Source organism: Lates calcarifer, linkage group LG2 (assembly GCF_001640805.2).
Source record: "Lates calcarifer isolate ASB-BC8 linkage group LG2, TLL_Latcal_v3, whole genome shotgun sequence".
Taxonomy (NCBI): Eukaryota; Metazoa; Chordata; class Actinopteri; family Centropomidae; genus Lates; species Lates calcarifer.
In genome coordinates this window covers 6,270,737-6,297,426 of record NC_066834.1, presented here as the reverse complement: position 1 = coordinate 6,297,426, position 26,690 = coordinate 6,270,737, and the positions used below count along the sequence as shown (strand labels likewise).

The 26,690-nt window shown below is 42.1% G+C and overlaps 1 protein-coding gene across 10 annotated transcripts in view; it reads left to right on the top strand.

Moving 5' to 3' along the window:
* Positions 1-4,074: 4,074 nt before the first annotated feature.
* The window catches only part of baz2ba (bromodomain adjacent to zinc finger domain, 2Ba), a 65,854-nt gene continuing 43,238 nt past the window's right edge, over positions 4,075-26,690 (top strand). For 9 of the 10 annotated variants that reach the window (XM_018683744.2, XM_018683741.2, XM_018683743.2 and 6 more), the window contains exons 1-2: positions 4,076-4,504; positions 18,198-18,240. The gene's annotated coding sequence lies outside the window, so the exon portion shown is untranslated. Of the gene's footprint in view, positions 4,505-18,197; positions 18,241-26,690 lie in introns of all 10 variants that reach the window. The other variant, XM_018683739.2, reaches the window with a different exon arrangement.

The following is a 26,690-nucleotide window of genomic DNA, read 5'->3' as shown; positions in this document are numbered from 1 at the left end:
TGTGTTTTTATTTGATTCAAGGTCATTTGGCTTCACACAGGTTCGGGTGACATTTGCTTGTGATCTCATTCTTCATGGAGAGATGCATCACTCTAGGGCTGGGGCTTGTTTCTCCACTTTCCTGGCACAAATGACTCCTCATTCCCAGAAAAGGAACATACTAATTCTCTCTCTCTCTGTTTCTCAGTCTCTCTCTATCCCTCCATCGGTCACACACTGACAACATGTGCACACAGACTGCATCTCCTCATTGAATGACAGTGTGAATGTACCTCATCAACGAATGACTCACTCTACTACTCTGCTATTATGATGATTTCTCCCTTCTGTGTATTACATCATGCAACAGAGGGTTCTGCTCAGTTACATTCACCACAATAAACACTCTGAGTGCACTCATTTTGACTGTGCAGGGGTTTATTAGTCAGCCTTGCATGGAAAAACATTGTTTAGTTGATCTTCCAAATAACTTTTTATCTAGTTAATTTTCTATGTATCTACTGAAAAGTACAATGTGTTTTAAAGCTGAAAAGGAATCATAATTCTGACTTTGGGATGACTAAAAACATTTGTGTCTCAAAAACACTTGTAACATCCCTTAACCTGCTTCCTGTAGATGTCTCTGGGGTTAAAGGTCAAGGATTAATGCATGTTTCACTGTCACATGGATTCCCACATGCCATTAGCTGTGGTTCGGCTTTGAGACTTTCTGTAATTGGGTCTACACATGTGAAGCCATTACATTTATTGCAAGCCTTTTTTCAGTGAGGGATAGTAGGATACCAATCAATAACAGTGTTCATCTGGCATAATTGCTGAATTTTATGTCAGCAAGAGAATATGAGTGTTACTTGAGGCACACCAATACTCTACATATAGCAGCCGCAAATTGGTCCCTTGTGCTTTAATCACACAGACAGTTCAAATCATTGACTTTGCAAATCATTACATCTCACAAGGCATTGTGCTCAAGACTAGTGATGTATTGAAAGGATGCTACAAAGAGAAGATACTACATGGATGGGAGACATAATTACAGTCCGTTTGCAGGGTTCTTACGTTAATCCAAAACAAAAGATTAAATTAAACTCAACTATTATAGCAGTGTAAGATGTCAGAGGCAGAGAGGAACAATAGCTCTCGACTCATTCTATACAGCAGAACATTGTCTTAATTTAATTTATTGTGTGTTTATTTAATACTTATTATGTAGGTCACAACAATAAGTGAGGCCTAATTCAATTGCATAAAAAGACTTCCTTAGGCCACTTTTTCTTGTGTGTGAACCTATTTTAAGCTCCATTTATGGTGTTCAAATTAAACATCTCAGAGTTGCTGGAAGCTTCTCGTGTTAATGGAATCCCACATAGTGGATTGTGTGGGGAGGAGAGCAGATGAATCTGTATTCCCTGAATGTGTCTGGGCAAAAATCAATAAATGCAAGCGCAGCTCCTCGCTTCTGACGGCTGTCCCTGTCTTTGCATGGTGAACTAATAGAAAAATAATAATTAAATCCAAATCACCAGATTAATTTGTTTTCCATCAGTCTCAGGAGAGATCTCTCTTTTTTTCCTGTTTCTTTAGTGGCTCATTATACTTTCTAATCAAGACAAAAAAAAAGTCCCTCTTTTAGACAGACATGCTGTCTCCCTTCCCCCTTCTCTTCCCTGTGGTGTGCTTTCTCGCATTGCAGTCATTGTGCTGGCACTTATTATGTTACAAATGACCGAGGTACGGCAGGCATTCTCAGTGTGCATGCAAAGAGGGCCCACCCTTCTATGCTGCTAGTGCCTTCTCCTAATGACGATGCTCAGAGTGCCCCGCGACGCCACCCCACGCAGCCCTCTCCCCTATTCCCGCCCCCATGTGCTCTCTTTAATGAAGATTCTCCAATGCAATTAAAAATCCTTGCTTCTCGCTGCTACTGTATGACAAACAGAGCCACCATCATTCCTCATGGCCTGTCATTCCTGCAACAAGAGGCGGAGGAGATGGAGAAATACACCAGGGTGCCAGTGGCTAGAGAGACAGATAGAGAGGATTTTGTGTGTGTTTGTGTGTGTATGTGTGTGTGTGTGTGTGTGTGTGTGTGTGTGTGTGTGTGTGTGTGTGTGTGTGTTTGAAGAGGAGCAACTCCCCCCCCCATCTCAACAGGTAATGGAAAGGGGCAGAGAGAAAAATCAATGACCAAAGAACATGGAGAGCAAGCTTATAAAATGACTTTAACTGCACGCCACCAGCTGAATAAGGGGCTCTGTGTCCATCCTCCAAACTCGGGTGATCATGAATGTTTTATCAGACCCCCACCTTTTCTTTTCTATTCTTTTTTTTTTTAATACATAAAAATGACTGATATGCAAGTAACAGCTTTGCAAGTCTCGCAATCACATCAAAAATGTTAGGGTGACACTTTTGGATGTTGTGACATAACAGCAGAGGGAGAGGAAGAGGGAGAGAGGGGGAAAAATAGGATACATTTATGGTCATTTATAATGTTTATGAAGCATTAATATGAATGTGCCTGTAAACCAACACTCCATCACGCTGCTAACAATGAGTTCATTGTTTGCGTGTGATTTATGAGGTGTCTATAAACTAACAGTGAACAGTTTGTTAATCCTGTATAATACCTGATAAAATGGATACAACCAGTGGTGATGTGACATGCAAGAGAGACACACCAGTTGGCTCGGGCTCTGTGTGACCCATCTTCATCCTCATCGGGGTGGGGCATATAAGAACAGTTGCCCACTCCATCTGCAAAAAAAAAAAAAAAAAAAAAACCTCCCCACCACCCCTCCACCCCACCCCCTTGTTGTTTTCCAGTTGAATGAAATAATCTTCCCCCGTCTGGAAACCCAGTCTGGGTCAGAGGGCCTGCGTTCAGCCTGTTGCTTATTGTGTGCTCAGAAGAGGAGGTAAGGCATACAATTAGGCACAGATGGCTGTCTTTGCCAGGCAATGTATTGATCCTATCCTGAGGAAGATCTGTCCCATTTCTGTTTTTTGTTTGGCAAATGCCTTCTAATTTAGAGCCTGTGTTATCTGTCTGATTTCCTATTTGTTTGATCACATATCGTCTTCTATGAGATCATCATTTGGTCAGTTAACAGTGAGACACATGGGGGATTTTAGTGACTCAGTGCTGTGAAATGACTGAAACTTCATTCAGGAGACAAAGATTTTACTGTTATAGGGTAGAAGATCAAGGTTCTAGGGAAACTGGGAGTTTGTTTTTAACTTGTCACATAAATGATTACATGTAGTACCTAATGTGTAGATGATTTAAAACTGATTTAACAACTGATAATTCCAACTTAGTCCAACATCAGCTGAGCCTTCAGTTTCTCTTTTCAGTTTCATTTTAATTGTGTGTCCTCATTTAACAAGCAAAAATGCCATATTCTCTGGTTCCAGTTTATACTAACACTTAACTTTATTCATGTAACACCTCCAAAATCAAGTGTTGGTGTCTGAAACATGAAGGACTGTTCAACTTTTCTTTCTTCTGCAAGTTGCAATATCATTGCACGCAGGTATGATTCAATGCATTTAAGGTGTAAGGCTGCAACTAATGATTATTTTCTTTATCAATTAATCTGCCAGGTGTTTTCTTTATTAATGAATTTGTCTACATTTGGCATATAATAGTGAAAGGTGCCCACTATTGCTTGTTTTATTCACCAAACAGTCCAAAGATATCCAGTTTACAGTCAGATATGACAAAGTAAAATCACCAAATAATCACATTGACAAAGCTTTAACCTGTGAGTGCTTTTGCTTGAATAGTGATTAAAATGATCAATCAATTAGCAAAAATAATTTTCTGTCAATTAATCAATGAATTTACTAATCACTGCATCTCTAGTAACCATCTAGTAACCATTCTTTTAAAGCAAAACCAAATCATGATAAACATTATAATAATGAATCAATGTTCAAAGTTATATGAAAGTTGGGTCTTTTTATTGGAAAAAAACACGCATGAGTGTTTTTAAAATGTAGCCTCTTTCTTTATTGTTATGATGTTATTTGTTTACACCAGTGGCCGATAATCGCCATAAGGTGTTGGAATGGTTTAAGAGCCGCAACCAACGACATGATAAATAAAAGTTACCGCTAACATCTCTGCCGATGACAATGTCGCATTTAAAGTAATAACGGTCAATAACAGTGTCCTATCTTTACTACGGCCGCTGCACAAATAATAAGTTTTCTTTGTGTGGCAGTAGTGAGCTGACGTCAGGTCGGTTCCTTGAAGTGGAGCTGAATAAACCTTGAGAAGAGTCTCCTTCAATCTGCTGTTAGTAACTAACACACACACACACACTCACACACCGAGACTCAATTACTGCCCAATTCCCTTCTTTATCATTCGTCCCCGACCTCTTTCATAACCAAAACCGACCAAGGAAAAAAAGAGGAGAGAAGAAGACCGACCCGAAGTGTTAGTTGAACTAAAAACCCACGTTGGAAATAAGTAAAGTGTCGAAACTAAAAAAAGGTAAGTGTTTTATTTCACTGTGACGCTGTTTTCCCCCTCATCACAGAACAAGCGATGAGCTGCGTATATAGAGCTGCTGGCTTCGTTTCTAGTTTCTTAGCTTTTTTCCCTCTCTCTCTTAAGCTTGTGTAAACTGGTTTATAGATAGTTTCTTGTTTTCGTGTTACGATGTAATTCATTCACTCGGTGTATCCCGTTCGTCGACAGTGGTACATTCGGTTAAATCCGTCAAAGTTTTTTTTCTCTCTTTAATATAAAAACGAAGTGTTTTTCTTTTTCCTCTTCTGAGTGGTGACCTGATAGTGGGATTCGTCTTTGTGTCCCTCTCTTCGCTTTTCTCTCCGCACCGTTCACTCAAGGGCTGTTGTATCTGATAACTTGTTTAATCGTCGAGAAATTAAAGTTTTTAACGGCTACTGTCTGTTTTGCTTTTAAGAATCGTGTAAATGTGCAGTTGTCGGTTTTGGGTGCTGTATTTTTTTTTGCGTGTGTGCTGGACGTTGTAACCGTCAACGGTTAAAGAGGGGGGGAAAGAAACTACGAGGCGCTGGACTGCCGTTGGTCCTCGCTGTCCGTCCGTTAAAATCCATCCAGTTTAATAGTCCCTCGACCCGAAAATAAAACAATTAGCGACAAATTCATAAATATCCCCTTCGCTTCGGATTAAGTTGGACATATAATATTCATTTCTTTTTCTCCCACTAGCGGGTTGAGAGTTTGAGCTTTTCGTGTTGCTAGCGCTGGCCAGCCTGCCGGGGTATAGCTGCTATCGCGGTCGCTTCCTCAAACCGAGAGAGCGTGCAGGCAAGCTAGCAGCCGCTTGGCCGAGTTGTTGAAATTTATCCCTTTGTGTATATTACAATATCCTCCATTTTTTCTGCCCCTTCCAAAACAACAAGCCTCTCGCCATCTTGGTTGTTTTAAAATCGCCCCCCCTGCCTTCAAGCACCCCTACCTCCCCCCTCCTCTCTCTCTTTCTCACACACGCAAACACACAGGCTACTTTAAAAGGAAATGGATCCACGTTTTTTTTCGCAAGTTTTACCAAAGTTTTAGACTTGTTAGAGAAAAATGAGCCGGTGTATCGCGTTCTTGTGTGTGGTTTTAAAAGGAAATTTAAGGTAGTTGATAGATTGGTAGCAATGGTTTGAAGGCAAGAGGGACAGTTTGTGTTTGAGGTCTGCTTTTAAAAGCTAAAATATAAAGTGAGTTGGTGTTAACAATACAAGATTTCCCTTTTTTGAAGGAGGTGGACACTGTCTGATTTTTCTCATACATCCACAATTAAAGTAAAAGTATTAATGTTATTTGAAAGCGAAAATGTTAAATGGGATTTCAGCTTTTACTCAATGCTGCTTTATGTTTATCTTTGCAACTGTGAACATGAATGAATGGAGGAAGGAGGAGGAGGGAAGGAGGAAAGGAAGGAAGGATATTAATTACCAGGAATCCTGTTAAGGAAGAATCATCTGAATAAAATATAACTGGATGTTGCTGCCAAATACTGCCATGCTTTTAATCACAAAGTTGTTTGAAATAATTATGTGATGGTAAAAAGGTATTTATTAACCTTTAAAGAAACCTTTATTGGTAATTTGGCAAATGACGCACTGGTTGAACTGATGTGTGATTGATAGGTTTGCCAGATTGACAAGCTGAAGATGTGCACGCTCACACGTGCGTCTCGTCATCACACACACACACACACACACACACAGTTTGAATCACCCCTTACTGGGCTATTGTACTGCTTTGCAACAGTTTAGACACAAGACTCTTTGCAGAAGGAATTAGCCAGTGACTGGAAAATGGTGACCTTCTTTAATTTCTGTCATCCATCTTACAAAAAGGTGTTATTCTCGCTTGTGCATTCGATCTTCCCGTCAGAGTTAAAACTTGCATCTCACTTTCTTCAACAATGTCCTGTAAGCAGTTTAAGAGAGAGGAGGGGAAAAGAAAACAAACCGAACAAATGCTTTGAAATGGAAAATCTGATCATTTCACCTCCCACCTCTTTTGTTTGCCCGTTTATTGCTGCAAAGCTGGAGTGCAGAGGAGCAGATGTTTAGCCAAACATGAAGGCGCGGTGCCTCTGCCCTTATGGGGATGGCTTTCCCTCCTCTCACTGCTGATGCATCTACATGACAGCTGCTTGATTTCATGGAGCTGCTAAGAAGCCATTAGTGGTATCAGTGAATTGAAACGGAACAGTGTCTCCCAGTTTTCTACCACTATTACAACTGTCTATTGTTAGCGTCATTTTGTGCAGATTTGTTTGAATACGTGTGTGTTTGTGCATGCACTCCTGTGTGTGTGCATGTGTGTGTGTTTGTGAATGTGCAAGTGCTGCAGCTGAACATACAAGCCAACAAGAAGTACTAATATATTTGTGCAGTGTGTTTTCCCATAATTTAAGAGAGAGAGTCAGCGAGAGCAAAAGTGAAAAAAGGGGAACAAATCTGTCAGAGTTTGTTTGCCATGTTGGTTTGAAATGAAAGCACACTGTGCTACCTCAAGCACACTCAAATCAGAGATGTCTCTCCTTGCCAGGCCAAGGAAAAAAAACAACAACTCTCAGTTGGAGTTTTATTCTCTCTCTCTCCCCCTCCCTCTCTCTCATTGCTTCTCCTTCTCTCTCTCAAATTGGAACTGTTGTTTTTGAAGAGATAAAGGAGGACTTCCGCTTGACTTGAACATTCAGGAATTAAGGATAGACATAGTTAAGCCCTATTTGCATGTCTACCAAAGTCACAGCAAACGGTTGCTATTGACTAAGCTGATTAGGTGAAATTAGGTTCACGAGCTCTGTGTCTGGGGGTGCTGAATCTGACAGAACTTGGACAGCTTTTGAGAAGACAATCCCATGTGCACACAATGCTGTATTCTCTATAATCCTTTACTATTGAATATGGGGCTATCTTTTTTTTTTTTCAGAGGGAACCCATAGTTCATGTTCTTTTGAAAATGAAGTGAAGCGAGATTTATTAGGTGCGCACGATATAACGATCAAGTTGTCATTACGAAGCTATGCTTGCCTAAAAATATGTCACAATATCACATCCTATTGGGATCAAAATTTATGTCCAAGTGAATGATTCACCTGTTAATTACAGATGCATACGCGTACACTTTAAGTTGTTTTTTCCATAACACACAGTGTCTTAAATGTGACATTCACAAGACTGCTTTGTAAGAACAAACTAAGGTAATACTTTTTCATGTTTCAAAAAACTTCAGTGATGATTCAGTAGAGTTCAGTTCCACATTTTGACATTTTGATAATAATCAAAACTTGTTTGCACTTCTGGCAACTGTCTGCAGACTGCAGTCAGAGTTTCAGCTGCTGTTGAAAAATAAACAAAGTAAATTCTATAATACATCAAAATATGCTCATTGCCTTGACTACCCTTGCAGAAAAGGTAGAATCACAGTGTTGAATGAATGAATGAATGGATGAATCACTCAGTGTTTTGAGGTGTCTGAATCTGTACTAAGGATCACACTGAAATTTTTCTATACACATTGGTGTCAGTATTGTCAAAAATGGCCACAAGAATGATCAGTTATTGGAAATTTTAGCACATATTTCAATGTTGTGCATCCTTACAAGTAAGCGTATCACTCACTCACAAAGCCAATAACTGATCTCCTGACTTTACCCTGGGTTGTAGTATGTACTGTATTTTCTGGGACAAGATATATCATAATGTAAATGATACAGGCGTTAAGCATAATAGGAGATTAAATTGATAATGACAGAAACATTTTTAACTTTTGCATGCAAATGTAATTAACTAAGATACTTTTTTATGGTCTATGTAAAGTACTTAAGAGTCTGTCTGTGGGTTACTCCTAACCTAAATATTTCACAATATTGATGTCAGTGTTTTATATTTAGACTGAGATTAATCAGACCTACAAACAATCCATTGATAATAATGGCCATCTGGGAGCCCTGTCAAATCTCTGCATGTTGGCGCTGCTGACACAGAGCTGTGAAATTTAGAGAGGAAGTAGAGGTCTGCTCTGTGTTAACCAAGTGATTCAAGAACTAATGTTAGACAAAGTCCTGATCATATTTCCTCATCTTTACCCATCCGTCATCCATTTACATAAGAATGCGCATGCACCCACACACACATACGGAAAACAATAATGACAAATGAAATAATGTACCAAGAAACTGGGGACTTAAACAGATGTTTTTGAAGTAGACATTAATCCTATAAGGGCTAATGGTCCTTTGAGAAGAAGCTGCATTTTAGCAAAAGCCCTAAAAGCTTCTAGGCATTAGATTGATAATGCCTCTCATTGTTACGGATAAAATTGGTGCTGCTGTGTGTCTGCTTGGCCTCTACTATCTTGTGTGCTGTGTTGCAGGCCTGTGCAGGCAGCTCACTTATTGATACATGTTTACATGGCCTTGTAGGTTAATGTCCTCTCAGATGGAAAGTTGGTTAGCTCTCAGATGATCCACCTAACCTTATGTTACCTTGCTATTTTGGTAACACTGCATGTTCACTGGATGTCCTGATAATCATCAGAGTACACAAATAATTGTCTAAAGTGCATGCTTGGTGACAGCCGCTTCTATCGTGAGCCTTTTCAGATATCTGTAGCTGTCTTTGTCCAGAGATGTCTGCCTGAGTCTCTGTCAGTATAATGAGAAATGCATCTATATTTTGTAAAGTAAGCTAGTGAGACTGGGCACGTATGCCCGCTGTTGGTGAAACAAGTGAACAAGCTCAGCTGTTAATTAAGACTAAACAAATCAGCGCCCATTTTAGTTTTCTCTACATTTCTGTGTGGATTACATATGGCGGATTAATTACCAAACAATAAGCAGTGTAAAGTGCAAGTGGGTCACCCCGCGTTGACTTTCAGGAGACAGAAGACAGAGCGGCCAAATTTGGGAGGGAAAGGCGATAAGCCGCTTCTTTGCTGTTCGTCCCCTGGGCCTCTATTTATCATTCAATGTGAGAATTTCCTTGATGAAAGTCAAGGTTGTTTGTGCATGCTCTGTCTCGTTGGGATGCCTGTTTTTCCACCAGCAAGGTGAAAAGGTTGATTTTCCCCTCCAAAGAGATGCCATGTTTGGAAAGTCCAGGCTAGTTTCTTTTAATGAAGTCTCAAAAGGTCTTGATGATTTTTCCACTCGAGGGCTGTTTTTGTTTTGTACATTAGTGAGGAGGTGAAAATACAGATGTACTTCTTGTTTTTGTGGAGCCGTAGAACAGCATGCAAGCAAGTCCTCATAATTCACTGTCTCCATCACACATTCATGTGGTAAAGACATAGTAAAGAAGGTTATCTCTTTATGTGAGCTGAATGCATCCATTTAATGTGGTCTTTCTAAAAAAATGTCACAAGGACCAAAAAAAAAAAAAAAAAAAAAAAAAAAAAAATCATAGCAACCTAATGAATAGCTATACCAGGCTGGATTGGAACAGATTTTGTTTTCCTAAGAGAAGCAAACAAAAATGTTTTCTGTTATTTTTATCCCCTCTCTATCTGTCTTGTCTAAGTGCCCATCATTTTATTTCAGCTGGAACTTGATTATGGAAATGCCGACGAGGTCTGGAAAACCTGCTATTTACTTTGATGTTTACTGCACCTTGACACACTCGATCTGTAGCAGGGGGCCTGTATTTACACTTTCCTCTAGAATTCACCCATGCTGGCTGTGCTCAGATGGGAAAAGGGATACTGGGAGTGGAAAAGAAATAGGAAGACAGTTTCGGATGTGGGAATGGGAATGATATTGGTTTTCTATCGGTGTGCCTCCTGGGTCAGTGGGGTTCTTGATGATACTATAGAATAGCTTGTAGCAGGCAGGGGAGCTGTGAGCCTCGGTGGGTGTTAAGACGCACATACACAGACCAACGCACACACACACAAACATCTACACATTGGCACACTGGCTGTCAGAACACAGGCATTTACGCATAGGGACAGGACACACACACACACACACACACATAGACACAAATGCATGAGATTGCACTTCAACAGCCTCCATTTATTGATCTTCTTCAGCATTTAAAATCTGGTCACTGCTGCCACAAAGGCTTTTTATTTTAGCTGCGCTGGCAAAGCCTGCTCCAAGCTAAGCCAGAATTTTAAATATTTAACTCCTACAGAACACCATGAGAAATGACAGGGATAGAGGAAAAACAAATAGAAAGGCAGTTTAGAGCTGTGCAATGGCTATATGTGTATTTGTTCAGAACCATGTTTTGTGTAAACCACACTGGTACAATCAGCTCTCACTGTGTCAGCTGTGGAAGTGCTACAGTGTGGAGTAAAAATCTGCATATACAGCATCCTTTCCCTTCATGAAGTTTTTTTCTTGGGTAACTGTTATGTCTTCACTCTTAACTCAGTCCTGACCCACATGGCCTTGCCTTGTTAGCAGCACAGGCTGAAATGCTGGCAGCCATTGGATTAGTCATTATTGGACCTGGGACAAGCTGCTGTTTTTAGCATTTTAAGGTTAAAAAAAGGATACTCGCGTAGAGCGGCAACTCAGCGATGTCTAATCCACAGAAGCCCTATAGCACGTAGTCTTAACAGTCATTACCATCTCTTTTCTCTGACTGTAGTGTGTTTCAATGCCTTTGTTGTCACCATGCACAAAACAAGGTATTAAAAAATGTATTTCCCTTTTTTCTTCTTAGTAAATTGTCAGTGTTGAGGTAGTCCCAGGTGGTGTGGAGGAAATGATCTGACTAGCTCTGTTCACACTACATGTCAAAATAATTTGTCTTGAAAAGGTCAAAGCACATTTTGGTGATTTTGAAATGCTTCCACATTATAGTGAGAAGTTATGTTATATTAACATTACTTATTTTAAAAAACACCACTAGGCAGACAAACCACATGGATCTCCTCATCCATTTGAACCTGCTGTTGTTGTTTTTCTCTTGTCCAGCTATGAGAGCCCAGCCCCGCTCAGTCTGTGGCATTGTCCCGCTTTCCCCCTCTCTGTCTGTCTGTCTCTCTTTCACTCTGTCTGTCTCTCTCTCTTGCTTGCGCTCTCTCTTTCTGAACGATGACACTGAGAGACAGCTGTAACGTGAGACGCCTCTCGATCCTGGCAGGGGCTTCGAAAGCCGAGGCAGAAGGGAGGGAGAGGGCCTTTATCTGAGACTGGGGGCGCTGACCTCCCTCATTCCCCTTCTCTCTTTTCTCCTCCTTTTCTCTCCCTGTCTCTGCGTCTGCAAGCATATCCTATCCTCCCCCCACCAACGGCAGCCAGGACTGCGCTCTTAAAAAAATGTAATATGAAAACAGTCTCCCCACAGCAGAGACCTGATGAATGAAACAGTGAGTGTTGTTGCTGCTGACACCATTTACAGCTGCTTTTTGCTTTTAGTTTCCCAGCATCTTCTTCTGTTGTCAGGGGTTCACAGGATACTGTATAGTGAGTGACATATGTTCGTGATCTGTACAAAAACACTATGTGTGTGTGGGTGCATATGCCTGTGCATGTGTGTGGATGTAGATGGAAACATCCACACACATCCCCTGGACTCTAGGCTATGACTGCTAAATCCTCTGTGAGAGCTCCCGTGTGTAATCCAAACATTTAGAGCTAATTTAAGCATGCAGGCAGGAGCAGCATCCTTTAGGAAACAACAGCTCTCTCTCTCTCTCTCCCCCTCTCCATCCTCCACTGTGTGTGCGTGTGCGTGTGTGTGCGTACTACATATGTGTTTGTGTGTGCGTGTCTTGTTGTCGCTGGAGGGAAATGAAAGCACTCAATCACTCACCTGTCAGAGTACTTCAAATTCTGTCCACAACACTTGCGCGCGCACACACACATACACACGTACACGGACACATATGTGCACACACACTTACCCCTGAGGGTTTGACAGGACTGGCCCTTTATTGACTCCCTTGATCAAGGAGACAGCAGATCCATTTAATAGAAGCTCCACATACACAGACACACACACACACACACACACACACACAGGCATTGAAATCAAAGTGGATTCACATCTGCTCTCCACACAGCTCCACTGTAGCCTTTTTCCTCTCGTACAACAGAGCTGGTAGTCATTTAAAACAGTGGCTATATTGGGTGTTTAATAAGATTTTGAAAGCCAGTACTAATACATGTCACAATATTTTTCATTCAGACATTTTCCTTCTCATATTTGCAGTGTCATCACACCAAAACAGCTCCGATTCACCTCTTAACCACTGTGTATTATTGTATGGAGGGTCATTATGTCATGATACAAGCCAAGCCTGGGTTATAGGCTCGTTCTGTTTGGCCTTGGCCTCTGTGCTCCCCAGTTGGTCGTGTTTTGTGCTGAGTGTTTTGGAAGGCCAGTTAGCCAAGAGGGTGCTGCTGGGAGGAGATGTGACAGCTGTGTTGGTCACGGCTATTCTGACCTTCACACGTCATCTTGACGGATCATCAGGGCTGTAACGATACACTGAACCTGTTGTGTGGGGCCTGTGCTAGCCTGATTATCCACTGGTGATGATCTGGTCCCACACTGTGCTGATATCATTGTTCCAAATGCAGCTGTGGATAGTCACCAGCAAGGCCAGGTTGACTGCCTATCTGAATCAGGTTTATCTTGCAAGGAAAAAAAGCAAGAAAAGGAAGTGGATTGGTTAATGTGACAACGGCCTCTCTGCCATTAAGAGTTATCTTGGCAACACAAAACATGCGTCCATACACAGACAAAAAGACAGGTGCACAGTTGAGCCTGGTATTTCATATATATTCTACCTCTCAAAAAAGGATTGCGCTAATGTTCTGAGCTTTCTACCAGTATCAAAGCGCTTTACTTTGTGTGTGTGTGTGGTGTAACCCGTTCCCTTGAGATGGCACTTGCTCCATCAAGTCAAGGAAGAAACCATTTAGCGGAATGACAAACACACACACACATGTATTCACACACATACACACGCAGCACCGGGAGGCTGGGAGGATTTGAATTGCACTTAGACAAACGTTTCTCACACAAGTTCTTTATTCCTCCACCCGCTCCCTACTTTGCCCTGAACATACACTTACTCGCATACAAAGGTACTTGCACAGAGATTCCATTTTGTCAGCTTTCAGCCCCAGATCATGTAACGATAAAAGATGCTGCCCTGCAGTTAAACACTGCCAGTAAATCACAGGGCAAAGAAAGCTGGGAGAAGCACTTATTTTTAAGCAGCATAAGAGACCACACTGGGGGGAAGGGGTTGAGACAGATAGGGTAAGACAGAGAGAGAGAGAGAGAGGAAGAGAGAGCTTCTTTGTGCACTGTGTACTGGCATTGTGTGTGATGAAGAGATGAATCACTGCTATTTAGGGATTGGTTTCCTGCAACTGATTGTGTGACGACTCTGTGGCGGACAGACTGTCAAGACTTGCCTGTTTTGTTCTGGGGGCTTCAGGAAAATGTCTGCGGCCAAGTCTCGCTCGCTCACTCCCACAGGGACCCGGTGTGCCAGAGATCAACAGAGACAACAGAGACAAACACCTCACCAGTGTAGCTCCTCTAACAAGGCATCAAATATTAAAAAGCAAGGGATTTTAGGCCAATCTCAATATGTGTATTTTCAGAGTACACTTGTTTTCCATGCTCGAATACCAACAGAGTTTTTTTGTAAAGACTCACATGAATCATGGTTCAACCTTTCTTTCTTTCTTTCTTTCTTTCTTTCTTTCTTTCTTTCTCTCTCTCTCTCTCTCTGTCTCTCTCTCTGTCTCTCTCTGTGGCTTGTACAAAAGTCCAACCCTTGTATTTAACCCTGTGCAGATGCCTGTATGACAACTAAAGTAAAGTCAACATCAGTGTGCCTGAGAGAAGGGGGTTAGATTAGGGAAACCAAACAAGACGATTCAGAAAGAGACGTCACAACAGTTAGGTTGCACACTGTCCATGTGTAAGCATGCCCAGAGTGTAAATGCAGGTAATTATACTTTTGGAGATAGTTCCTGTTTTTGCATTTGCTTGTGCCCCCCCACTTTCAAGTTAATTAGATGGAAATTAGTAAGTAATGATGGCTATTATAAAATGACATTTGGGTTGTTACTCAAAAAGTATTACACTTAATAACTTAGGGCAGTAATTTGTTGTATCTCTTTGTTAAAGGCTATAAAAAATTGATTTGTGTCACTTTCAAAAAACCTGATTACGTTTACTCTCTTATTAAAGTAATGCTTAGATGAACCATGTGAACCTTTTTACTTGTGTGATGAATTTGTAAAATTCTAGTATTTCATTTTTCTTCACCTTCTTTTGATGTTTTTTATCCATCATATAGACTTGAAACAGTTAATTAGTAGACTAAATTCATTAGTAAATCAACAAAAAATAATATGCAACTATTGCGCATCAATGAATCATTAAAGTCATTTTTCAAGCAGCACCATTCCCTTGTAACATTTTCTCAGTTGTGATTTCCTCCCTTTTCTCTGATGTGGTAGTAAACTAAATATCTTGAGGATATCATCAGGATAATCTGAAGATTAATTGATAATGAAAATAACCATTAGTTGCAGCTTTAATATCACATGCTGACATGATTTATGAGGACATTGCTTGGGCTACGGGTGTTAAGTCTCAGAGAAATGCTGTGAGTTTTGTAATATTTTATCCATCTGCCGTTGATGCAAAACTGGTAAGATCCTAGAATAAAATGAGGTTAATAGACTAACAGCCGGATTTTCAGTCAGGCAAATGATGGCAGACAGCACTGGGTTTCTTATCCAGTGTAATTCACCTGCCTCATGGCTGGCAAATCATTTTCTGTGCTGAGGCCCTATGAGCAGAGATCCTTTAATCATCCGCTAATAGGCCTTTATGAAAAAGCTGAAGATGAATTCAGCCTACCTGGCTCTCTGTTATCATTATCACTGCGATGAGTTATCAAAGTATTTGTGTGTGTCTGTAGTCTGTGCATGTGTGTGAGTCTGTGTGTGTTTGTCTGTCTGTCTGTAAGAGTGTAGATAATGAAGGGAACCATTACTGTTCGATCATTCTGGTTATTAATCAACACAGACAGTCTAGGTGATTTCTGTTCAGTGATAAATTGAGCTGTAATGACAGATGTGTGTTGCATTACTTGCCACCGACTTTGACATGACTGGAGGGCATCTGAAAAGACAAAATCAATTAGGCTCACCAACTGCAATATACCCATTTTCCTTTAATCATGACAGTTATTCCAACAAGTGACATTTACAGGGACTACTAAAACTCTGCAGTGAAAACGACTGCTTTTTTTTAGCCTGTGTAAGTAGAAATCTATCATTGTAATATTCGACCACATCCGTGCCGATGAAGCGTCCACCAGACCTGGTTCTGTTGCTGTTGACCAGATGGATGTGTTTACTGTCAACAAAACCTTGTTAGATAGCTACCCACAAGCACCATAACACTGTGTGTGTGCTGGTGTGTCTGAAAATGCCTTTAAGAAACTGCTTCCCTGTATCCATGAGCAAATGTATGATGTTTGAAGTTTGTATGTATTGTTTTCATGATACCACATAACCATGCTGACACAGGTCATAACTGAGGTTGTTAATGTAGTAGCTGGAAACTCCTCTACAGAGTTTTTCATCACTTACATTATTTATATTCAACAATAAGTGTATATCAGCATAAGTAAAAGCCGTAAAATCAGTATCTGTATCTGTGTATTACGTTAAACATAGCAGGGTGGCGTCTGTTATGGTGAGCTGCTTAGATTAGGCTCAGGCTGTAAGAGCACAGGAGGGCCTTAGAGACAATGCATGAGAGATGGGCGTGAGAACGTTAGTAAGGCTTGGTTCTCTGCAAGAACTGTCTTGTGTTTGGGGAAAATATCCACTCAAAGCTCCAGTGTCTAGATCCATTTCTAACAAACAGGTTTTGCAAGAAAGGGCTCGGGGAGAAAGAGACTTTTTGTGTGTGTGATGTGTGAATATCTATGTGTGTGTGTGTGTGTATCTACAGCTGTGTTTCAGACGTCACTGTACTTTTTTTTTTTGTTTGTTTGTTTGATGTGCCTGAAAGCCGCATACACTAAGCTGTGTAACTGTAACTTTGATATCCAGGTAGTTTTAGGGGTTTCATCCCCCTCAGGCATGATCACAAATCTGCATATAACCTGGCAAGAAAAAGTAAGTGAACCATTAGGAATTATCTGCATTTATGTATAAATTTGTCCTAAAATATGGTCAGATCTTCATCTAAGTTACAATAATGAACAAATGTGACTTATTTTTAATTAATACATCATTCAAAAGTTCACAGTATAGGTTGGAGAAAGTATGTGAACTCCACCCCTAATGACATCAACAAAAGCTAGTTGGAGAGAGGAGTTGGCAAATCTGGAGTCCAATAAATGAAACAAGATTGGAGGTGTGGTTTAGAGCTACTTAGACTCACAAAAACACTTTTGAGTTTGCTTGTCTCAAGAAGGATTAGCTGATGTGAACCATGCCTCGCAAAAAGGAGATCCCAGAAGAGCTACGATCAAGAATTGTTGATTTGCATGAAGCCGGAAAGGGTTACAAATTCATCTCCAAGAGTTTAGATATTCATCAGTCCACGGTTAGACAAATTGTCTATAAATGGAAACGATTTAGTTCTGTGACTACTCTCCCCAGAAGTGGACGTCCAGCTAAGACAACTCCAAAGGCACAACAGGGAACATTCAGTGAGGTAATAAAAGAACCCCAGAGTAAAGGCTAAAAGCTTAAAGGGAATCACTGGAGCTGGTTAACATCTCTGTTCATGAGTCAGCTTTATGCAAACCATGATGCATGGTGGCATGGCGCATGGAGGAAGCTGCTGCTCAACATCTTGATGCTCCACAGTGCCATTGGGAAAATGTATTGTGGTTGAATTGAAGAACTCGGTTGTGTAATAGGTAGAGGGGGCATCATGATTTAGTGCTACTTTGCTACCTCTAGGCTTGGACAACTCACCAACATCAAGGGGAAAATGATCTCCCAAGTTTATCAAGGTATTTTACAGTATAATGTCAGGGTGGCTGTCTGCCAGCTGGAGCTCAGTAGAAGCTGGGTGATGCAGCAGGAAAATGAGCCCAAACACTGAAGTAAATGTGCTACAGAATGGCTTCAAACAAAGGAAATCCAACTTTTGGAGTGGCCCAGTCAGAGCCCAGACCTGTTTGATGTTATTGCTGCCAAAGGAGGTTCAACCAGTTATTAAATTCAACGGTTCACTTACTTTTTACACCAGTACTGAGAATGTTTAATGGGTGTGCCCAATAAAGGCACAAAAGATTCAAATTGCTTGTGTGTTTTAGCTTAAGTACATTGTGTTTGTCTGTACTTGTGACTCAGATGAAGATCAGATGACATTTTATGACCAATTAATCCAGAAAACAAGGTCATTCCAAAGGGTTCTCATACATTTCCTTCCCGCTGTGTCTTTGTGTGTGTGTGAAGCTACATCTGTGTTTTGGGTGTCACTGTATTTTTATTTATTTATTTTTTTGATGTGCCACTAAGCTGTGTAACTATAATTTTTAATATCCAGGTAGTTTTAGGGGCTTCAGGCTCTCAAAGGAAAACTTCCGACATCATCACAAATCTGCATATAATCCAACTATTTAGCACTCTTATAAATCAAAGAATACTAGAGACAAATTATACTCCTGTTACTCAGATTGTATTTTTAACCTGAACCACACTGATGTTTTGTTTCTGCTTTTTCTCCAGGTGTTACAGCAGTTATGTCAAAGAGCTGAAGACATCTCTAACAGTAAGTACCCAGTGTACTATTCACATCTCCTCTTTTTCATCTCTCTGTACCCCATCTCTCTGGTATATATTTGCAAGTTACAGAGTAGCCGATGTGTGACTTTCTAAAATATATATTGTCACACACTTCTGCTTTTACAGTTTTTTTTTTTTATGGCACGCCAGAACAAACTTGCAGACTCCTCCAGTTTCAGGCCTAATTTGATTTTCATTCATTCAGTGAAAGAGGATGTTTTTTTTCTCCCCCAATTAAATTTAACAAGAGCCCCTTGAAAAGCAGTTGTTATGATTACATTACAAATTCGGGGTTCATTCAGTGAATCAAGCAATTAATTAGATTTCTCCCATTCTAATCAGAATATTTGTCTGAAACGTACGCGCCTAATAAACATCCTTTGCGTTTGCTATCTGTTCAGAGCCAGCGGCGGATGTAAATGGTTGTTAACTGTGCCCTGCAGTGCTTCTAGGTTAGGATCTTGGATTGTGTTTAGTTGTTTATGAGTATTGCTATGTGCGCTCCTCTCTCCGTCCCATTCTTTCTTTCTTTTCCTTTCTCTTTTCTCACTCTGTGTCTGTGTGAGAGTCGGCTGTACTCAGGGGTGCGGCTGCGTCCTCAAGGCTTCACTTCACACACACACACACCAAGGTGGCAGTTTGTTGTTCCACACACAGACAATGACTTGCACTTTTCTCTCCTGCCTGACTTGATGGCCTTGTGCCTGCAAGTGTGTCACCAAATCAAATAGGATCATTTATAAGAAGGTTTTTACTGAATGTAGAGCTCAGGGAAATTCTTTGAGCCTGTGTCTGGCTCTTTAGCCTTGTGTGTTACCAGACCTGATTCTATCAGGTTTAACCATTACTGCTTCATCTCTGACTGTGAATGATACATTATATCCCCTGCAGGTTGGTGCGAGCTGGTTGTATTATTTGTGATAAGTATTGATGAGTCCTCTCTTGGGGAATCAATTTTTAGGAGAGGGGGTGGTGGTGTAGCCTTGTAGCTGAACTCCCCCACCGCTGGCTGTTCCTAACTGGTGTCTTGGCTGCCTGACTCTTCCTGCAGCCCCATAGAGAACAAGCACAGCAGAGCACAGGGAAAGATGGAGCTCATCCAAACAGCTATGGTGTAATTAGCTGACATTTGTTGCTTGGAAGACAAGAGAAGGAAAGAGCTGCTCAACTCAAACACCCAAAGGAATATGCAAATGTTGAGAGTGAGAGAAAATGAAAGAAAGACAGAGAAATACGTCTAATGACACGGAGATATAATTATATTACAATCACGTATGCGTGTGTGTGCATGTGTGTGTGTTTGTGTGAGTGAACCCACTGAACTTTATGTGAGTATTCTTGTCGGTGTTCTGCCACTAGAAGACATGAACCATTGGTCCCCAGAAAGGACTAATAAATACATTAGGATATGAATGACTAACCAGGACGCTTGCTCTGCTAAGAGATGATACCTTTGTTTGCTGCTTAGCGTTCTTGTTTTGTAGTGCATGTCTTAAGGTTTTCAACTACATCAGTTAGGCATTACACAACCGTGCTACACACTACCCACATAAAGCAGCCATCCACAACCGAGCTGATTCTCTGGTTCCAGGAAGGTTGTGCGTGTGCATGTGTGTGTGTTAGCGTGCGTGCATGTAGAGAAGAGTGCTGTAATGCATGTGGACTGTCTGTACTTAAGCCAAGGTGCTGCGTGAAGGAGCAGCAATGCTTACGCAGCCCCATCTGCTTGATCCAAGCTTGAAATGCAATGCCTTTTAATGACAAAATACTGAGTGGCTGGGAGGTGTGCAGAAAAGGGAGGAGTGTGTGTTTTGTGTGTGTGTGTGTGTGTGTGTGTGTGTGCGTGTGCGCGTGTACGTGTATGAGTGAGTGAGTGAGTGAGGGTGTGTGTGTGTTGTGTGAGTGTGAAATAGAGAGGAATAAAGGGAGAGGGAGAAGGAGAGAGAAAAACATCTCGAAGGTCAGGAGCAGCGGGCGGCCGTAGGGGAGAGACACGTGAGACAGAGATAGTCTTGCGTCAGCCCCACAGCAGTCCTCTCTTTGTGAGTGTGTGTGTGTGTGTGTGTGTACGTACGTGTGTGTCCTGTGGGGCCAGCATTTTCATCTGCATCCCACCGTGTGTTACAACGGAGCAGCATGCCAATGTTTCTATTCTGAGTGTCTTGATCTGCAAAGAGATAGATAGATAGATAGATAGATAGATAGATAGATAGATAGATAGATAGATAGATAGATTTGTGCATACATGTTGTACATTACAAATTACCTTGGATCAGTCAGTCATTGAGCTATAGATAATTTTTTACATAGCTCTTGTGACAGTGGAAGGGGAAATTACACCTTCTTGCCTGAGGGGAAAGAATTTGTGTGTCTCGCTACCTGTCACAAAACCTGATAGGGTTTCATCAATCCTAGCAACTACTATCATTTTTCAGCTCTTATTCATGAGCCCTCTTTGTTTCTCACAGCAGTGTCTTTTTCCCAGTGCCCTTTAAACTGGTGCTCTGTTAGATTGGGGAAGTGTTAGAGATAACGCCTAAACATTTAGTACTTTGTACTTGCCTCGGAGCTAAGATTGTTAAAAAGCTGCTGCGAGATTGTCCTCGGGATAGGGAGCAGCGTTGATTCAACAGACACACTCTCAGCATTAGTTTGGGCTTACCCATCCATGTCTCTGTCTCTTTCGCTCTCACTCTCTCTACACACACACACACACACACACACAAGAAAACACTGACTGTTCCCCTTCTGCCTCCCTTGGCCCACGTGGTCTCAACAGGGTTCAGTCCTCCCGCCAGACTTTTGATTCACCCCCACTGCCAAACAGCCTCTGCTCTCCTTGTCCCGATGAGGGGCTGCAGCGTGGGGCAAAGCTGCTCTTTTACAGACCCTTGTGCCATGAATCACTGCTCGCACCTGGGGAGCCTCAGTCCACTCGGGGGCTGCCTGGACGATAATGTGCGTGGTCATGAGGGGGCCATTTTGAATGGAGGGCCAGACAAAACAGGAGCTAAAGAACCCAAGCTGTGCGCTTTCCCAGAGAGGGCAACAACAGGAGCAGCCTGTGTGTGTGTGTGTATGTGTGTGTGTGTGTGTTAATGTGTTTGTTGTAGTAGAGGGAAGATGTTGGGCACACAATGCTGAGTTTTAGGTGTCATAATGTAACGTAATTGCATGCCAGTAATTTATGAAACATTAGGAGTGGACCTTTAAACCTCCGTACATCACAAACCTTTTAGCCCCACACAAACGGGATTGCAATTTGAGCCCCTTGGACTCAGCCCTAATGCCTGTTTCGCTGTTAGGTTTGAAAACAGGAGATGATCAAGCCTTTGCCTTCACTTGCACTTACCTACCAATCACATCATGCTCACGCTGAGTGCAATATCTAATCTAAGATATAATTTCTTATTGCTGTTTTTGTATTGATGAGTGCCATTTAAGAAGATTTGCTGGTACTTTACCTTTTTGCTGTCTTGACAAACATGTAATTTTGTTACTCCTGTGCAGTTGATCGGTACTTGTCCTCACAACGTAAGGTAATGAATCCATGACATGGTTAATTGCGTTTTAAAGTTAAAACCTGCTTGTATGCAGTGACATTTTACATTTTATGTTTTATTGTCCTTGCTGATTTTACTGCTGTGTTTGCTGAATATATGCTTTTTGTTTGTTTTCATTATCAATAATTGGGTGTTATTAATCCAGTTACTATTAACAAGCTGTTATTATTTTCTGTACTTAGTTTGTGCATGTATGGAAACATTGCAGGGTTACTCCTTTATGGAGATAATTAAGCAGACCACACACACTTTCTCTCTCTTTCTCTCTTTCACACACACATACACATACATCAGTCTCGCCCAATACCAGCTGTTGCCCTATGAGAGCCTCCAGGTTTATTGGGTCTATCTGCTGCGTTTATGGCCAAACCACATCTCTTCAACTGTCTTTATTCCTCTGTCTCTGTCTTTACCGTGGCCCCTTGTCTCTTGACATGCTTCACAGTTTCCTGCCCCCTAACCCCCTTCCCTAGATCTTCTTTCTTCCTCTCCCTACTTCAAACACCCACACACCAAACACATATTCTGCTATGGATCTGGTTTTCTATCTACAATGCACGCCTGTGGCTGAGAATTGTTTGTCCCTACTGGGCCAGCGTGTCCCAGGGCCTGTGGACCAGGCCAGGTTGTAACCTGGATACAGCTGCAGTCCAGAGGAGCCATTAGCAGTGCCAGGAGGCCCCCCAGCTCCCAGTGAGAGCTCATTACAGTATTTTTGCAGTCACACTTCTCCTATGAAACACAGCAGTGTGCCTGGTGAAACTAGCCAGGACATTGAGCCTCGGGGAAACCATTTCGGCTCCATTTGGAGTTCTGAGAGAGAGAGAGAGGAGGCAGAAAAAGAAAGAGAGACAGAGGTTTCATAGAAAGAGAACAACGAATACTAAGAATGATATTAATCATTAAACACATCCTGCTTTCCCTGTACCTAACTGTGAGAGTGTGAGTATCTGTGTTTGGATTTGATTTGCCCTTTGTTCAGTGTATGTGTGTGGGTGCATGTGTTTGTGTGTGTATGTTTGTGTGCTCTCTGAGGCCCAGTTCAGCTGTCTGGTCTGGTGTGCAGATGGCCGAGTTGGGGCCTGCTGAATGAGATACCTTTTTTCCTTTCCTCTATCTGTTTATCTTGTTTCCTTTCCTTCCCTTTCTGTTCCTTTCCTCTCCTCTCCTTTCCTCTTTAGCTTTTTCTGCTGGGTTTCATTTACCAGTTACATCCCTGGCTGCCTCCTCTCTTTCATCACTGCATCTGCTGAGGGCCATCTTGGGCAGAGGAGAGTTTTCCACCGCTCTATTTTCCCTCTCCCTCCTTCTTTATGCGCCTCTCAGGGCTCAGTGCGGCAGCTATACGCGGTGGCTTTGGAATGAAATGTCTCTTAACCGAGCCATGTGCCCCGGAGCTACGGTAATTGCAGGTGAAATTCAGCTTCCTCTTTAAAATGCCATCTCTCATTTCCAGTTACCGGCCCCCTCCGTATCTCTCACTCTTTCTCTGCCTCCCTCCCCTCCTGCCTCTCTCTCTCTCTTTCTCCCTCTGGCTGTCTTTCAGAGGCGTGTGAATCCCTCAGCCCCTGTCGCGTCTCTCTGCCCCAACAGACACTCCCACAATGCACAGCGCTGATGGTTGCACAGTGATATCAGCCATGCAGAGGAAAGGGAGGGCCACTGCCTAGACACATACACATTCAATGTGTGTGTGTGTGAGTGAGTGAGAGAGAGAGAGAGAGAAAGAGAGAGAGAGCAAACATAGTATATGTAACTGAAACTGAAAGTGTGTGTTTGTGAGTGGGAGACAATCAGTATATATGTATGTGCGTATACTAGAGGAAAAGTGTTGTTGTATTGTTGTTATTGTGTGTGTGTGTGTGTGTGTGTGTGTGTGTGTGTGTGTGTGTGTATGTGTGTGTGAGTGTACAGCGTCAGCAAGGCGTGAGCCGTGTAGAGGTGACATCAAGGTGAACGCGGCGTGCAGAATGCTCTGCCGACTCGGGAGGCAGCAAATGGCTCTGTGGCAGATGGAGTCTTTGTCAGGGAAGAAAAATGGCAGCTCAAGAGCGTCAGAGAGACCCCCCACCCCCCCACCCCACACACACACACCCACACACACCCACACACACACACACACACACACACACACACACACACATATATACACACACCACTTTCTGCCTGTCTCTTCTTCTGTCTTTCCTTTTTTTGCACAGTTGGTCACACACACATAAAACACACTCATAGATGCGATGCATGCATGTACACACACACCCACACGCACATATTGACACACATACATCTCCCCGCCCCTCTCCTTAGTGAGCTGGGCTGGCGGGCGGTGACCTTCCCCTGCTCGGAGGGTTCCCTGGCTGTTTGATCAATTATCCCTCTCCCATTGTTTACCAGGAAGCAGGAATAGAGAGGAGAGGAGAGAAGGCTCAAAATGGCCACTGTCAGGTGGAGGGATCCATTTCCCTGCCAGCGTGGGGGTGGGGGTTAGGGAGAGAGAGAGATAGACAGAGAGACCAGAGCTGTGAAGCATGCTTAGAGGGAAGGGAGGGGCGTTGTTCCCTGGCAGCTGGGATGATATGACATTATACTGAAGGTACAGCTCTGACAGTGGTTACCATTTCTGATGCTGAACATTATCTGTTAGAAGGTGGTTGTTAGATCTCTAAACCTCAGACAATCAAACATTAGTTGTCTGTATTTAAATCCCAAAAGAGCACATTTTTCTCCACTCTGAGTGCACAAATCAGTCCCATATGAATTCCTGAAATGTATTGTCATGACGATGTAATGCTGCATTTACACACACATGTATGCATAATGCCACAGTACTGCAGGTACACTCCCTATTTTTAGCGTGGAGGAGTGAGGGGTGGTGGGTTGGGGGGGTGGGGGGCACATACTCTAAAGGTCAGGTGGCAGAGAGAAAAAAACGAGTGGGAACAAATGATGCACTAAGCGAATGACACTCCGAGGTCCTGCTTTAATATGTATGTATCGCAGGTTGATGGCTGATTTCATTAGCGCCTCTCATTGTTATGCATAGATTGTCCTCCTGCAGCAAAATGAATATTGTATTCACACACGCGCGCACACACACACTCACTCTCATATGCACACACACACACACACACAACAACTGCGTTTTCCAGGGAATACTGTATGTTTGGATCTTGCAAAGGACTTGAAGAAAAAGGTTGATGTTTCCACAGGCTGTTATCTGTGTCGGCTATAATTAAAACAATTTACAACGCTGTCATTTTAACACAGGTTTTTGGCACTGCTGTGGACAATTCCTGTCAGGTAGTTGGTGTGATTATTTAGGGGGTTGTTGTTGATATTAGAGTGAATTATTTTGAAAGCGGGATAGAAAGGCTATCTTTGTTAAAATAACTTGAGCAGAATAAGTCATGTCGTGTCTGAGGATTCAGATTACGTCACTTCAGTTTACCTAAATCTATGTGTGTGTGAGAGAGAGAGAGAGAGAGGGAGAGGGAGAAGGAGAGGAGAATACGTTGAGTGCATACCCATTAGTTTATGTGTTTATGGGGCTATATGTTCAACCCAGCACACAGAGAATACATATGTTGAGTGCGAGAAAATGCCTGACCGCCTCTTTCTAATCCTCCAAGATGACTGTGTTTCAACAGGAATTCCAGTCCTTAGTGGGACATGAGCAAATGTTCTGTGCAAGATATTAATAGCTATTGTGGGCGGAAAGGAAAAAAAAAGCTTCTGCATTTTTCCATATGTTTTGTAAGGAAACAGTCCAGATGGATTATCTCTTGGTCTGGTGCTTTCTCTTACTTCAACCAACTCAAGTCCAAGTGCTGTTGGACTTGCCAGAGACACACACACATGCACGCACACACCAATTTGCTCACACTCCGCCTGTCTGCAGTGCAACAGGCTATTACTGATTAACATGTCTAAACTCAGCCAGTTCAAAAAGCCACTCTAATTCCTTTTCCATCTTGCTCTCATATGAATCATGGGTGACGTGACGGTCTTTCTTCCTAACATACCTCACGTTCCTCACAGTCACAGAGATATGTTTGTCGCCTTTCTATTTGTTGCCTGAGAAACCATGTTGGCTTGTCTTCTCACATTTCACACTTGGTTTCATCCCCTTAACCCCTAATGCTCAGCGTGGATGGGGCTGCCTGACCTCTTGAGTCATGGATGTTAGACTCATCGGCATCACAAGGGCCAGTGTTGGGCTTTATTTTTGCCCAGTGATTGTAAGCACGGACGGGAGCAAACTTTCTTGGATCAAAGATTTAAAAAAATAAATCCAGTGACACTCTTTGTCAACACATTCGTCATGTTTCTGTTACAGATTTTAATTTCAAAGCTGCCTGTTTGCTGCTTCTTTGATTTGAGTCCTTTACCAACATAATTTCATAGTTCTTGTGGGCTTCATGGTCTCTAGTATTTGAAGATTTATCAAGTATTAAGACCCAGACATTCACACTTGGCCTTGTGCCTTTAATGCGGAAAGACAAAGCGAAACACCCACACTTACTCCTTCTTTCCTGAGTTGGCGCACACACGCACACACGCACACACGCACACACACACACACACACACACACACACACACACATTATGTGGTGTGACAGGACGTCACATATTCAGAGTTTCACAACATGCTGGCATTCCAGGACAGCACAGAATAGATAATGTCAGTTTACTGCTGGTTAACTCACTCTTTTATCCTGTTTCTGGGCCACAAAGCGTGAAGGGTGTCTGTTTATGACACACACAAACACATGCCACACATGCATACCATACACACACACACACACACACACACACACAGACACACAGACCATTTTGCTTCTCCCAGCCAGTTAGACGACAACAACTAAAAAAA